This window comes from Cyprinodon variegatus, unplaced genomic scaffold (genome assembly GCF_000732505.1).
Source record: "Cyprinodon variegatus isolate N-32 unplaced genomic scaffold, C_variegatus-1.0 Scaffold1013, whole genome shotgun sequence".
NCBI classification, from domain to species: domain Eukaryota; kingdom Metazoa; phylum Chordata; class Actinopteri; order Cyprinodontiformes; family Cyprinodontidae; genus Cyprinodon; species Cyprinodon variegatus.
Window position 1 is genome coordinate 263082 of NW_015151466.1, and position 7036 is coordinate 270117.

Genomic DNA, 7036 nt, shown 5'->3' on the forward strand with positions numbered 1-7036 from the left:
GCCAATACTGCACAGCCAGGTATCAGGTCAAAAAATGGCATTGGCGCAACACTAGTAATTTCCTTTGGTTTTGTTTTTGCAAAACTAATTTTCTGAATTTGTTGTCGCTGGAGTTTCTAAGTACACTTTCAGCTACACCAACTGGAGTAGTTGGGAGCATAATGCCATCTGTTTCTTCTGACCTCTCTTTTAGACAATCATAAAAATAGCTGACTTGATATGATAAAAGGAAAAAAAAAAACATCTATGCATGGGGAAGAAGCAAAATATACAGTAACAGCATCTCAAAAATACCTACATTTAACATTTAATAGCTTCAAAGTTTTGCCTTTAAGTTGAAAATAATTTTGACTAATGTCTCTGATGGAAAAAAAACAACAACTTGGTATTCAAATGGCAGCAGATATTCAGAAATGTGGCAATAATATAAGCAAAAAGAACAGCTGAAATTAAACTGATGCTAATAATTTGGCAAAGGCAACATGCCAATCAAGCACTGAATGACATTACGAGCTACATAATGGTTGACAAACTGGTTCTTCTAGCGGGTAAAACTTCACAAGTTGTTTTCCGCAATTTCGGTAAAAAAAAACAAAACAAGCCGGCCTCCTGTCTGCGGTCAGCTACAATTTGGGAGAGGTGCAGCGGAGCGTCTGTGGAGGGGGCGGGGACATCTGGACTTGAGGTATTGAATTGCACTCATTGCACTGAGTATTTTTTGATGCAAGGCCTTTCAGAATCTATAACGCAGGGGTATTATTATTTTTCAGTGAATGAGGTTTTAATAGGAATAAGTGGAGTACAACTTTTATACTTCTGTTATTTGCTGTTGTTTCTAAAAAAAAAAAATGAATAGCGATGTTACAGCTTTCATTGATTTATTTAAAATTTGAAACACTGTCTAGCCTGTAAGGTGTAAAAAAAAAAAAAAAAAAAAAAAATGAACCAATTAATCGAATCGATTCGTGTCATGGTGTATTCTTGAGTTTCGAAAATAATCGAATCGTTGGATCAGGAAATCGATACTGAATCAAATCGCCATGATGAATGTAATTTACACTCCTACTGATTACGATTTCGTTTCATGATTTTTATCTACATTTCCCAGATGAAAGAATTTACCTTTAAGTGTGTTATACAAGGAATCGAAAATGTGTTATATTTAAATGCTCTGAGCATTAACTGTAAAACATCCCCTGCTGAGGAAGAACAGTCTGAAAGACGATTCAGACAGGCATTAGAAGTGTACATTAACACCCCTGGCTTTGCCCTTTCATGTGTCTTTAACTCCTTTTACGCTGATTAATTTTAGCATTAAATGGTTCAGCATAGGCTCTTTTCCATACTCTGACACATCTATATTCCACAGTTGCAGCACCTTCTTCACATCAAGGTCAAGCACAAGTGGGATAAAAAATCACCCCATAACAGCACAGTACTTCTCACTGGTTGGTGTCAGTTCAGCTGTCAGTTTTCACCTCATCGACTACATGTGCATGTTCTCCATCACTGTGATGTCATGACAAAACTGCCATCCAACAAAGCAGAGAAGAAGCACAGAAAGCAAAGTAAGGAGGGAGACTGAAAGAGAAGAAGTGATTTCCCCTCTGACTTTTTATCGCTCTGTTTCATCATGTAAATCACCTCATTTACTCTGAGCACTTCTCCATTTGTCTCCTATTGTCAGCGACAAAACCCCTTCTTCTGCCTGTAACAGTGGGAGGTGTATCTGTGAGTATCTGAGAGGCTTGGAGGAACAAGGACAAAGCAGTAAGATCACTTCATGCAGGTGTGTCTGCACAAGCCAAAGGCACATTGCAAATGAGAAAAGTTTTGTTTTAGTTTGGGTCTGATTGAACGGCGGTCATTATTTTCAGTTTTTCCCAGTATCCTGATCAAGCTAAGTTTTGTTTATATTTCTTGATCAGTAGGTACACTTTTGAGGGGTGGTTCTTGTACTGCTGCACTGCTTTATTCCTCCTACAGCTGCGGTAACTCGTACAGGTGAGTGCATATTTGTTTTACATACCTTGCACTTATCACTAAACACATTTTAAGATGTTTTTAAGCATTAAAGTGAACCTCAGTACTTCATATATATGTAGTCTGTTTTTAAAGACACTGTTCTAAAGAAACTGTGCATAGCCCTGGATATAGGCAGGCGGGCTTTGGCTGCTTACTCAGCCGGGATGAGGCTGAGGAATCTGACTAATCCAAGGCCGTAACGCTGCTCAGTCAGTCGGTAGTTACCCGTTAATTATTTGAGCACCAAATATTGTGTTGTGATGTTTTTCCATGAAAAAGTACACCTCAAAAACTGTGTAGCCAGTTGTCAAGAAAAGCCTACTTCTAAATCAATGATAGTGGTTACAGCCCTGGGTTCAGGCTGCCTAAGCTTGAGTATTGTGTGTTACTGTATTTCTGGCTAACTGCATCCGCAATGTTGGCCTGACAGTCGGTCAATCCTTGTTACTTTAAACATTCATAAAAATAAGGTGACCAGACAGTAAAAAAAAGTACGTGAGCTGGTTGTGTGCAGAAATAGCTGTTATGGTAGATAATCGTTCTGCTGTTAACTTAAAGATAAGGAACAGTGCGCATCACTTTGAAAGCCAAAGAAGAGGCGGAAGTGTGCACCTGATTTGGAGCTGCCAGACGTTATAACACTGTAAGAGTATTAATCGATTCATTTTATTTAGATTGGGCTGATCATTGTGATAAATGGTTCATGCCCAGGTAAGAAAAAAAAAAAAAACAGGGCTTCAAGGACATCAACTGGTACTCAGGCATATATGTTAGCCCTCAGTCCATTGGGTAAAAATTAACGCATAAATAATTGTGAGCTTTACTTGAAACTGGAAGCAGAATAAAACAGATGCAATCAAGTTTCTGTACGAGCTCTGATATTACATCTAGAGTCAGTTTTAATGTGCTTCATTTGCCCTGAGAAATCCTTTTAAAACAGTTATTCAGGTTTTTTCAGTCAGAATCTTGAATATTTTTCATTAAAAAAACCTACATAAGAGTTTCAATTTTCACGACATATTTTCACTTAAATAACATCTATTAAAGTATTAACACAATAAAGTGTTTTTTTTTTTATCAAAAGATTCCAAAAACATTAATTGACTTTCTATGGAGTGCTGCTCAGGCTTTGGCTTCCTATGCTGTGAATCTAATCAGTGCCTTGCTGCTTCTATTCCATGCCAGGCTAGGGATCCTATGCCTGGGAGGCTGTAAGAGCTGCCTAATGACATGAAGACAATTAATAATTCAGAACAAACCCTATGAGGGGCTAACCAGAAACGTGACAGTGTGCTGGTGGCTTTGGTGGATTGTATGGAAGTAGTCGCCTGGTTCATGGACTAATGTGACATGACAGCATTCACCTCGGATGATAGAGAATGGAGGGAAACTATCAAAACGCTTATAAATATCTTATGTAGGCTATGAAAACAGGGGGAGCTGGTTTAGAGGGCCAAAGAGAAGGGGAGAAAAATTTCAAATGCACTCCATTTTTTGCTATGCTATTTCAACTTACTAAGTTGGCAATTTGTGTTTACTACTTTTATGTCTTAATGTATAAAAGATGTGGGTGTGTGTGGGGCACAGTGGGTTATGGGATGGGTATTGAGACATGTGACAACAGAGGAAAGTACAAAAACAACTGCACCAAAGGGACTGATGAATTTCTCCTTGCTGCATCTGTTTGTGTTAATAACTGCACACAGAGAAATGTGAGCTGCAGACAAAAAAAAGATAATAAAAATAAAACTGTGCAGAGCATAGGCTAAATCCTGTTTACCTTCTGGCATGGGAAATTAACACTGCAACAAATCCTTCTCTGCATGTTACAACAGAGTGAAAACCCCCAGGTTAGATATTATGAGAATACATAGGACTGCTCAGCTCTGAAAACTTTACACTTGAGGATTGTACAGCATAGATCTGGAGGAAAATTGGATGGGAAGTAAGAAAGAAGAAGTAATAAGAGCAGAGCTTGTAAGTTTTCTCACGAAAACTCTTCAAAGGAAAATTGTTTACTATATGATCTAGTGTCTAATAAAAAGCAAATAAGTCATTTAATGTTGGGCTATCAATTGATTATCCCAAAAGAAGCAACAACTCTCTGTATTTTGCTTTTCTCTAGAAAAAATACAATTGGATTTATATATACATTAAACCCTAAAATAGTGTTAGGAAATTGGTTTGGGTCTCTCCTTGTATTTGACTGCGGCTTTCACTTTCATCCTCTAGATGGCGACTAGAGGCTTCACCTCGAGGGGTGCGTCCGTGCAACTGTTAAGCTGCGTTTGCACCAAACGCAGCAGGAGCAGCTAGTTCACATGTAAAGTCAATGGCTGACGTGCGTCAAGGCACAGCAAAATGTCCTGCAGCGCTTTTTAAGTTAATTTAGGCATAAATTAACTGTTTCAGAGGAGGGATCATAGTGCTCTGTATCATCAGCGATGTCTCCCTGCCAGCTCCCAGATCAGTCTCTGATTGGTTGATGCGGCACGTGGAGCAGCAAAAGTTAAATTTTTCCATCATTTGAGCCTCCAGACAGATACTCTCTGTGCTCTTTTCCTGTATACAAACTTCTAGTAATTCTCTATTGTTGCCTACCTTCTCTCAGGTGTTTTCTTGTGACATAGTGGATCCTCCTTGTGAGAACCTTTGTTCTGATTTTCTGGATTCTCTCTCCACTTGACGCCGTGGATTGTTACCCACTGGTTGCCCGAGTCCTTCTAGCAACTCCTCAGTTGATCACAAGCAGTTCATGGATTCTCCAGCTGACAGTTAGATTGCTCCTCTTTCTTTCTAGAAGCCTGAGTAAACCTGTCCAGTTTCCACATTATAAAGCTGAACTTAGCTGAAACCTCTCTCTGGAACCTGGATACCCAACTAAAGAACCAAGACCACAACCCACACCCAACACCCTTCTGGGTGAAGGAGAACTTAAAGCCAAGTAAGATCAGCTTTCTTAAACTTCTCTTGAAGATCCTAGTGCTGACAACCTCAAACTCATCCTCTACCTTCTTCTGCTCGGCAGCGTGTAAACGACTCCTTGTGCCCTCCCTCCAAGGATACCATGTAATGTACGATGTCAACTGTTAAAATAAACTTTATCTGATTAGCAGTTCTCCTGTGGTCCTGCATGTGGGTTAAGAAACTGGAAACCAACATGACACATGGAGTATATATATTTGACTGAACCACTTTAATTCTCACAGTCTCATATGTCTCAGCAACAGACCAGTATTTTAGAGAGGTTTTTAATACATAGAATAACAAAAGCAGCAACATTATGAGCAAAGTGTATATGGCATCTACTTCTTTTCACAGATAATAGTAAAAGATGCAATTATATTGGGTTCTCTGTGTTACTAATATATAGAAGTAATGGTCTAGTCAATTACCTCAAGATATATTTTGGGTAGGGCTGGGTAAAAAAATCGATTTAATGGATTTTGAATCGATTCCTTTACAGTTTTGCAAAATCAGTGTCTAGAGAAGGAGATCGATTAGTTTTATAGTGATGTGCGTGATGTTCACATTCAAATGAGCAGGAAAGATGCACTCAAGATTACTTCAAGACAGACAGCTGCAAATACAGCCAATAGGTTGACTGAAGACATGGGGGTTGACCAGCAAACACCCGCTGGTTGTTACAGACAACGCTGCAAATATAGTTTGAGCAGTGAATGCAGCTCATGCATGTCTGCTGTGTCCCTGCTGTGTCACGTCCGCTTGCTCAAGTGAGGCTTCACTTTTTCAATTTCAGAAACAATTTTTAGATTATGAGACATTTTTGTTCACATCTCAAGTTTAAACTGTCTGATTTACAAGTTTGCACTTTGTGTTTATTGTGACAGGAAAAATTAAAACACATGAGTATTTTGAAACACAGTTGAACCACTTTCAGTATTGTAAAAACAGATCGAATCAAAATTAATCGATTTAGAAATGTATTAATCAAAATCGAATCGATTTAGAACTTTTGCGAAAATACCCAGCCCTAATTTTGGGGTATGTCTCATTCATTAGACCTTAAATTCCCAGCCAGATTAAAGAGTCTGTTTCAAAGCAATTTTCATGTTTTACCAGATTTCTCACTGTAAAAAGGATCTGGATTGAAATGCATGCAAGTTTAGTTTTCTTTTGTTTTTGTTTTTCTGTTCTCAGATATATAATTGTAAATTAAAGGCATTTAATATTGTTAGCATTGGTCTATATGGCTTTGTCACTTTATTTAACGCAATGATACAATTTATAAATACTCTAAAGCAACACAAAACAATGAAAAAGGACTAAATAATATCTTAAAAATGCTAACATCTTAAGTCACTCTAAGAATTTACTGTATCATGCTGTTTTTGAGGTTCTCTTAAACCACTTTAGCCCTTTGCATTCAGCCTGTGTGTCCTTTGCCATAATGTAATAGTCTTTCTGACTTTGATTCTACATCTCTGAGGATTAAACGTCTCTCAGTGGACAGGAAGTGTGTTTCTCACTTTGAATCTCACAACCAACTAAGACCAGACAGACAAGACAAATATTGATCACAGGAGATTCTTCATTCACCCTGCAGCCTCATTCGAACCAGCCTTATTGTTTTTAGATTAGTCCCTAACCACAGCCCCCTGCTGAATTTAATACATGTGGCTACCTTCAAAGCAACAACTGTTGCTTTTCAATTGCATGCACTTGAAATTAATTTCCAAAAACAGGCTACAAATAAGAAAGAAAATCTATATCCTTCTACACAGTGTGACACTATCAAACTATAATGAAACCAGAAAATCATGAAGGACCTAAATGGGGCATTCTTGGCGGTTTGGTGCATGAATATCCCTAAAAGTGATAAAATCGTATCAGTGACACATGATAGAATACAATCAATTTTCAATCATGCGCAGTATGTAACACAATGATATGGAACTTGGTCATGATAAACAAGGTTTTTCTGAAGCTTAAAGCCTTTTAGTACATTTGCTAGTTTTATGGGTTTGTAGAATCTAAATTAAAAACCGCA